Source organism: Nothobranchius furzeri, chromosome 11 (assembly GCF_043380555.1).
Source record: "Nothobranchius furzeri strain GRZ-AD chromosome 11, NfurGRZ-RIMD1, whole genome shotgun sequence".
In the NCBI taxonomy this organism is placed as follows: Eukaryota; Metazoa; Chordata; class Actinopteri; order Cyprinodontiformes; family Nothobranchiidae; genus Nothobranchius; species Nothobranchius furzeri.
This window is the reverse complement of record NC_091751.1, coordinates 4577950-4586567: the sequence shown is the minus strand read 5'-3', so window position 1 is coordinate 4586567 and position 8618 is coordinate 4577950.

Sequence of the window (8618 nt, the reverse complement as noted above, 5' to 3'; positions counted from 1 at the left end):
TCTGTCTAGGACATTCAGAAGCCAAGTTATAAGCCCACAAATGTGTAACTGGACTACTTCTTTAAATTGACACCAGATCCGGTGACCTTTGGGACATGTTTGACCCCCTTAGGAAAGTGCTATCATCATGAAACGTTCAGGTCACTTACAACTCAATAGATTCTACCTTCCTGTAACGTTTCAGCCTGATTGGACCTTGTTTTCACACAAATGAACCCAGAATGATGTGAAATTGTGCTTCGTGCAACATAATTCTGGGTGCCATTTAAAAACCATAAGTGCTAATGACTCCATTCCTTTTTGTGGTTGTAGGGGCTGTTGATTGGAGTATACTAAAACAAACCTGATCTCTCTAGGACATTCAGAAGCCAAGTTATAAGCCCACAAATGTGTAACTGGACTACTTCTTTAATTTGACACCAGATCCGGTGACCTTTGGGACATGGTTTTACCCCCTTAGGAAAGTTATATCATCATGAAACGTTCAGATCACTTACAACTCAATAGAGTCTACCTTCTTGTAACGTTTCAGCCTGATTGGACCTTGTTTTCACACAAATGGACCCAGAATGATGTGAAATTGTGCTTCATGCAACATAATTCTGGGTGCCATTTACAAACCATAAGTGCTAATGACTCCATTCCTTTTTGTGGTTGTAGGGGCTGTTGATTGGAGTATACTAAAACAAACCTGATCTCTCTAGGACATTCAGAAGCCAAGTTATAAGCCCACAAATGTGTAACTGGACTACTTCTTTAAATTGACACCAGATCCGGTGACCTTTGGGAAATGTTTGACCCCCTTGGGAAAGTGCTATCATCATGAAACGTTCAGATCACTTACAACTCAATAGATTCTACCTTCCTGTAACGTTTCAGCCTGATTGGACCTTGTTTTCACACAAATGAACCCAGAATGATGTGAAATTGTGCTTCGTGCAACATAATTCTGGGTGCCATTTAAAAACCATAAGTGCTAATGACTCCATTCCTTTTTGGGGTAATGGGGGCTGTTAATTGGAGTACTCTAAAACAAACCTGACCTCTCTAGGATATTCAGAAGCCAAGTTATAAGCCCACAAAGGTGTAACTGGACTACTTCTTTAAAGTGACACCAGGCCCGGTGACCTTTGGGACATGGTTTTACCCCCTATAGGAATGTGCGATCATCTTGAAATGTTCAGATCACTTACAACTCAATAGATTCTACCTTCTTGTAACGCTTCAGCCTGATTGGACCTTGTTTTCACACAAATGGACCCAGAATGATGTGAAATTGTGCTTCATGCAACATAATTCTGGGTGCCATTTACAAACCATAAGTGCTAATGACTCCATTCCTTTTTGTGGTTGTAGGGGCTGTTGATTGGAGTATACTAAAACAAACCTGATCTGTCTAGGACATTCAGAAGCCAAGTTATAAGCCCACAAATGTGTAACTGGACTACTTCTTTAAATTTACACCAGATCCGGTGACCTTTGGGACATGGTTTGACCCCCTTAGGAAAGTGCTATCATCATGAAACGTTCAGATCACTTACAACTCAATAGATTCTACCTTCCTGTAACGTTTCGGCCTGATTGTACCTTGTTTTCACACAAATGAACCCAGAATGATGTGAAATTGTGTTTCGTGCAACATAATTCTGGGTGCCATTTAAAAACCATAAGTGCTAATGACTCCATTCCTTTTTGTGGTTGTAGGGGCTGTTGATTGGAGTATACTAAAACAAACCTGATCTCTCTAGGACATTCAGAAGCCAAGTTATAAGCCCACAAATGTGTAACTGGACTACTTCTTTAAATTGACACCAGATCCGGTGACCTTTGGGACATGGTTTGACCCCCTTAGGAAAGTGCTATCATCATGAAACGTTCAGATAACTTACAACTCAATAGATTCTACCTTCCTGTAACGTTTCAGCCTGATTGGACCTTGTTTTCACACAAATGGACCCAGAATGATGTGAAATTGTGCTTCGTGCAACATAATTCTGGGTACCATTTAAAAACCATAAGTGCTAATGACTCCATTCCTTTTAGTGGTAATGGGGGCTGTTAATTGGAGTACTCTAAAACAAACCTGACCTCTCTAGGATATTCAGAAGCCAAGTTATAAGCCCACAAAGGTGTAACTGGACTACTTCTTTAAAGTAAAATCAGGACCTGTGACCTTTGGGACATGGTTTTACCCCCTATAGGAATGTGCGATCATCTTGAAACGTTCAGATCACTTACAACTCAATAGATTCTACCTTCTTGTAACGTTTCAGCCTGATTGGACCTTGTTTTCACACAAATGGACCCAGAATGATGTGAAATGGTGCTTTGTGCAACATAATTCTGGGTGCCATTTAAAAACCATAAGTGCTAATGACTCCATTCCTTTTTGAGGTTGTAGGGGCTGTTGGTTGGAGTACATTAAAACAAACCTGATCTCTCTAGGACACTCAGAAGCCAAGTTATAAGCCCACAAATGTGTAACTGGACTACTTCTTTAAATTGACACCAGATGCGGTGACCTTTGGGACATGGTTTGACCCCCTTAGGAAAGTGCTAACATCATGAAACATTCAGATCACTTACAACTCAATAGATTCTACCTTCCTGTAACGTTTCAGCCTGATTGGACCTTGTTTTCACACAAATGAATCCAGAATGATGTGAAATTGTGCTTCGTGCAACATAATTCTGGGTGCCATTTAAAAACCATAAGTGCTAATGACTCCATTCCTTTTTGTGGTTGTAGGGGCTGTTGATTGGAGTATACTAAAACAAACCTGATCTCTCTAGGACATTCAGAAGCCAAGTTATAAGCCCACAAATGTGTAACTGGACTACTTCTTTAAATTGACACCAGATCCGGTGACCTTTGGGACATGGTTTGACCCCCTTAGGAAAGTGCTAACATCATGAAACGTTCAGATCACTTAAAACTCAATAGATTCTACCTTCCTGTAACGTTTCGGCCTGATTGTACCTTGTTTTCACACAAATGAACCCAGAATGATGTGAAATTGTGCTTCGTGCAACATAATTCTGGGTGCCATTTAAAAACCATAAGTGCTAATGACTCCATTCCTTTTTGTGGTTGTAGGGGCTGTTGATTGGAGTATACTAAAACAAACCTGATCTCTCTAGGACATTCAGAAGCCAAGTTATAAGCCCACAAATGTGTAACTGGACTTCTTCTTTAAATTGACACCAGATCCGGTGACCTTTGGGACATGATTTGACCCCCTTAGGAAAGTGCTATCATCATGAAACGTTCAGATAACTTACAACTCAATAGATTCTACCTTCCTGTAACGTTTCAGCCTGATTGGACCTTGTTTTCACACAAATGAACCCAGAATGATGTGAAATTGTGCTTCGTGCAACATAATTCTGGGTGCCATTTAAAAACCATAAGTGCTAATGACTCCATTCCTTTTTGGGGTAATGGGGGCTGTTAATTGGAGTACTCTAAAACAAACCTGACCTCTCTAAGATATTCAGAAGCCAAGTTATAAGCCCACAAAGGTGTAACTGGACTACTTCTTTAAAGTGACACCAGGCCCGGTGACCTTTGGGACATGGTTTTACCCCCTATAGGAATGTGCGATCATCTTGAAATGTTCAGATCACTTACAACTCAATAGATTCTACCTTCTTGTAACGCTTCAGCCTGATTGGACCTTGTTTTCACACAAATGGACCCAGAATGATGTGAAATTGTGCTTCATGCAACATAATTCTGGGTGCCATTTACAAACCATAAGTGCTAATGACTCCATTCCTTTTTGTGGTTGTAGGGGCTGTTGATTGGAGTATACTAAAACAAACCTGATCTGTCTAGGACATTCAGAAGCCAAGTTATAAGCCCACAAATGTGTAACTGGACTACTTCTTTAAATTGACACCAGATCCGGTGACCTTTGGGACATGTTTGACCCCCTTAGGAAAGTGCTATCATCATGAAACGTTCAGGTCACTTACAACTCAATAGATTCTACCTTCCTGTAACGTTTCAGCCTGATTGGACCTTGTTTTCACACAAATGAACCCAGAATGATGTGAAATTGTGCTTCGTGCAACATAATTCTGGGTGCCATTTAAAAACCATAAGTGCTAATGACTCCATTCCTTTTTGTGGTTGTAGGGGCTGTTGATTGGAGTATACTAAAACAAACCTGATCTCTCTAGGACATTCAGAAGCCAAGTTATAAGCCCACAAATGTGTAACTGGACTACTTCTTTAATTTGACACCAGATCCGGTGACCTTTGGGACATGGTTTTACCCCCTTAGGAAAGTTATATCATCATGAAACGTTCAGATCACTTACAACTCAATAGAGTCTACCTTCTTGTAACGTTTCAGCCTGATTGGACCTTGTTTTCACACAAATGGACCCAGAATGATGTGAAATTGTGCTTCATGCAACATAATTCTGGGTGCCATTTACAAACCATAAGTGCTAATGACTCCATTCCTTTTTGTGGTTGTAGGGGCTGTTGATTGGAGTATACTAAAACAAACCTGATCTCTCTAGGACATTCAGAAGCCAAGTTATAAGCCCACAAATGTGTAACTGGACTACTTCTTTAAATTGACACCAGATCCGGTGACCTTTGGGAAATGTTTGACCCCCTTGGGAAAGTGCTATCATCATGAAACGTTCAGATCACTTACAACTCAATAGATTCTACCTTCCTGTAACGTTTCAGCCTGATTGGACCTTGTTTTCACACAAATGAACCCAGAATGATGTGAAATTGTGCTTCGTGCAACATAATTCTGGGTGCCATTTAAAAACCATAAGTGCTAATGACTCCATTCCTTTTTGGGGTAATGGGGGCTGTTAATTGGAGTACTCTAAAACAAACCTGACCTCTCTAGGATATTCAGAAGCCAAGTTATAAGCCCACAAAGGTGTAACTGGACTACTTCTTTAAAGTGACACCAGGCCCGGTGACCTTTGGGACATGGTTTTACCCCCTATAGGAATGTGCGATCATCTTGAAATGTTCAGATCACTTACAACTCAATAGATTCTACCTTCTTGTAACGCTTCAGCCTGATTGGACCTTGTTTTCACACAAATGGACCCAGAATGATGTGAAATTGTGCTTCATGCAACATAATTCTGGGTGCCATTTACAAACCATAAGTGCTAATGACTCCATTCCTTTTTGTGGTTGTAGGGGCTGTTGATTGGAGTATACTAAAACAAACCTGATCTGTCTAGGACATTCAGAAGCCAAGTTATACGCCCACAAATGTGTAACTGGACTACTTCTTTAAATTGACACCAGATCCGTTGACCTTTGGGACATGTTTGACCCCCTTAGGAAAGTGCTATCATCATGAAACGTTCAGGTCACTTACAACTCAATAGATTCTACCTTCCTGTAACGTTTCAGCCTGATTGGACCTTGTTTTCACACAAATGAACCCAGAATGATGTGAAATTGTGCTTCGTGCAACATAATTCTGGGTGCCATTTAAAAACCATAAGTGCTAATGACTCCATTCCTTTTTGTGGTTGTAGGGGCTGTTGATTGGAGTATACTAAAACAAACCTGATCTCTCTAGGACATTCAGAAGCCAAGTTATAAGCCCACAAATGTGTAACTGGACTACTTCTTTAATTTGACACCAGATCAGGTGACCTTTGGGACATGGTTTGACCCCCTTAGGAAAGTTATATCATCATGAAACGTTCAGATCACTTACAACTCAATAGATTCTACCTTCCTGTAACGTTTCAGCCTGATTGGACCTTGTTTTCACACAAATGAACCCAGAATGATGTGAAATTGTGCTTCGTGCAACATAATTATGGGTGCCATTTAAAAACCATAAGTGCTAATGACTCCATTCCTTTTTGGGGTAATGGGGGCTGTTAATTGGAGTACTCTAAAACAAACCTGACCTCTCTAAGATATTCAGAAGCCAAGTTATAAGCCCACAAAGGTGTAACTGGACTACTTCTTTAAAGTGACACCAGGCCCGGTGACCTTTGGGACATGGTTTTACCCGCTATAGGAATGTGCGATCTTCTTGAAATGTTCAGATCACTTACAACTCAATAGAGTCTACCTTCTTGTAACGTTTCAGCCTGATTGGACCTTGTTTTCACACAAATGGACCCAGAATGATGTGAAATTGTGCTTCATGCAACATAATTCTGGGTGCCATTTACAAACCATAAGTGCTAATGACTCCATTCCTTTTTGTGGTTGTAGGGGCTGTTGATTGGAGTATACTAAAACAAACCTGATCTCTCTAGGACATTCAGAAGCCAAGTTATAAGCCCACAAATGTGTAACTGGACTACTTCTTTAAATTGACACCAGATCCGGTGACCTTTGGGAAATGTTTGACCCCCTTAGGAAAGTGCTATCATCATGAAACGTTCAGATCACTTACAACTCAATAGATTCTACCTTCCTGTAACGTTTCAGCCTGATTCGACCTTGTTTTCACACAAATGAACCCAGAATGATGTGAAATTGTGCTTCGTGCAACATAATTCTGGGTGCCATTTAAAAACCATAAGTGCTAATGACTCCATTCCTTTTTGTGGTTGTAGGGGCTGTTGGTTGGAGTACATTAAAACAAACCTGATCTCTCTAGGACATTCAGAAGCCAAGTTATAAGCCCACAAATGTGTAACTGGACTACTTCTTTAAATTGACACCAGATCCGGTGACCTTTGGGACATGGTTTGACCCCTTAGGAAAGTGCTATCATCATGAAACGTTCAGATCTCTTACAACTCAATAGATTCTACCTTCCTGTAACGTTTCAGCGTGATTGGACCTTGTTTACACACAAATGAACCCAGAATGATGTGAAATTGTGCTTCGTGCAACATAATTCTGGATGCCATTTAAAAACCATAAGTGCTAATGACTCCATTCCTTTTAGTGGTAATGGGGGCTGTTAATTGGAGTACTCTAAAACAAACCTGACCTCTCTAGGATATTCAGAAGCCAAGTTATAAGCCCACAAAGGTGTAACTGGACTACTTCTTTAAAGTGACACCAGGCCCGGTGACCTTTGGGACATGGTTTGACCCCCTATAGGAATGTGCGATCATCATGAAACGTTCAGACCACTTACAACTCAATAGATTCTACCTTCTTGTAACGTTTCAGCCTGATTGGACCTTGTTTTCACACAAATGGGCCCAGAATAATGTGAAATTGTGCTTCGTGCAACATGATTCTGGGTGCCATTTACAAATCATAAGTGCTAATGACTCCATTCCTTTTTGTGGTTGTAGGGGCTGTTGATTGGAGTACACTAAAACAACCCTGATCTCTCTAGGAAATTCAGAAGCCAAGTTATAAGCCCACAAATGTGTAACTAGACTACTTCTTTAAATTGACACCAGATCCAGTGACCTTTGGGACATGGTTTGACCCCCTTAGGAAAGTGCTATCATCATGAAACGTTCAGATCACTTACAACTCATTAGATTCTACCTTCCTGTAACATTTCAGCCTGATTGGACCTAGTTTTCACACAAATGAACCCAGAATGATGTGAAATTGTGCTTCGTGCAACATAATTCTGGGTGCCATTTAAAAACCATAAGTGCTAATGACACCATTCCTTTTTGGGGTAATGGGGGCTGTTAATTGGAGTACTCTAAAACAAACCTGACCTCTCTAGGATGTTCAGAAGCCAAGTTATAAGCCCACAAAGGTGTAACTTGACTACTTCTTTAAAGTGACACCAGGCCCGGTGACCTTTGGGACATGGTTTGACCCCCTATAGGAATGTGCGATCATCATGAAACCCTAACCCTAACCCTAACCCATCTGAACGTTTCATGATGATCGCACATTCCTATAGGGGGTAAAACCATGTCCCAAAGGTCACCAGGCCTGGTGTCACTTTAAAGAAGTAGTCCAGTTACACATTTGTGGGCTTATAACTTGGCTTCTGAAAGTCCTAGAAAGATCAGGTTTGTTTTAGTGTACTCCAATCAACAGCCCCTACAACCACAAAAAGGAATGGAGTCATTAGTACTTATGGTTTTTAAATGGCACCCAGAATTATGTTGCACGAAGCACAATTTCACATCATTCTGGGTCCATTTGTGTGAAAACAAGGTCCAATCAGGCTGAAACGTTACAGGAAGGTAGAATCTGTTGAATTGTAAGTGATCTGAACGTTTCATGATGATAGCACTTTCCTAAGGGGGTCAAACCATGTCCCAAAGGTCACCGGATCTGGTGTCAATTTAAAGAAGTAGCCCAGTTACACATTTGTGGGCTTATAACTTGGCTTCTGAATGTCCTAGAGGGATCAGGATTGTTTTAGAGTACTCCAACCAACAGCCCCTACAACCACAAAAAGGAATGGAGTCATTAGCACTTATGGTTTGTAATTGGCACCCAGAATTATGTTGCACGAAGCACAATTTCACATCATTCTGGGTCCATTTGTGTGAAAACAAGGTCCAATCAGGCTGAAACGTTACAAGAAGGTAGAATCTATTGAGTTGTAAGTGATCTGAACGTTTCATGATGATCGCACATTCCTATAGGGGGTCAAACCATGTCCCAAAGGTCACCGGGCCTGGTGTCACTTTAAAGAAGTAGTCCAATTACACATTTGAGG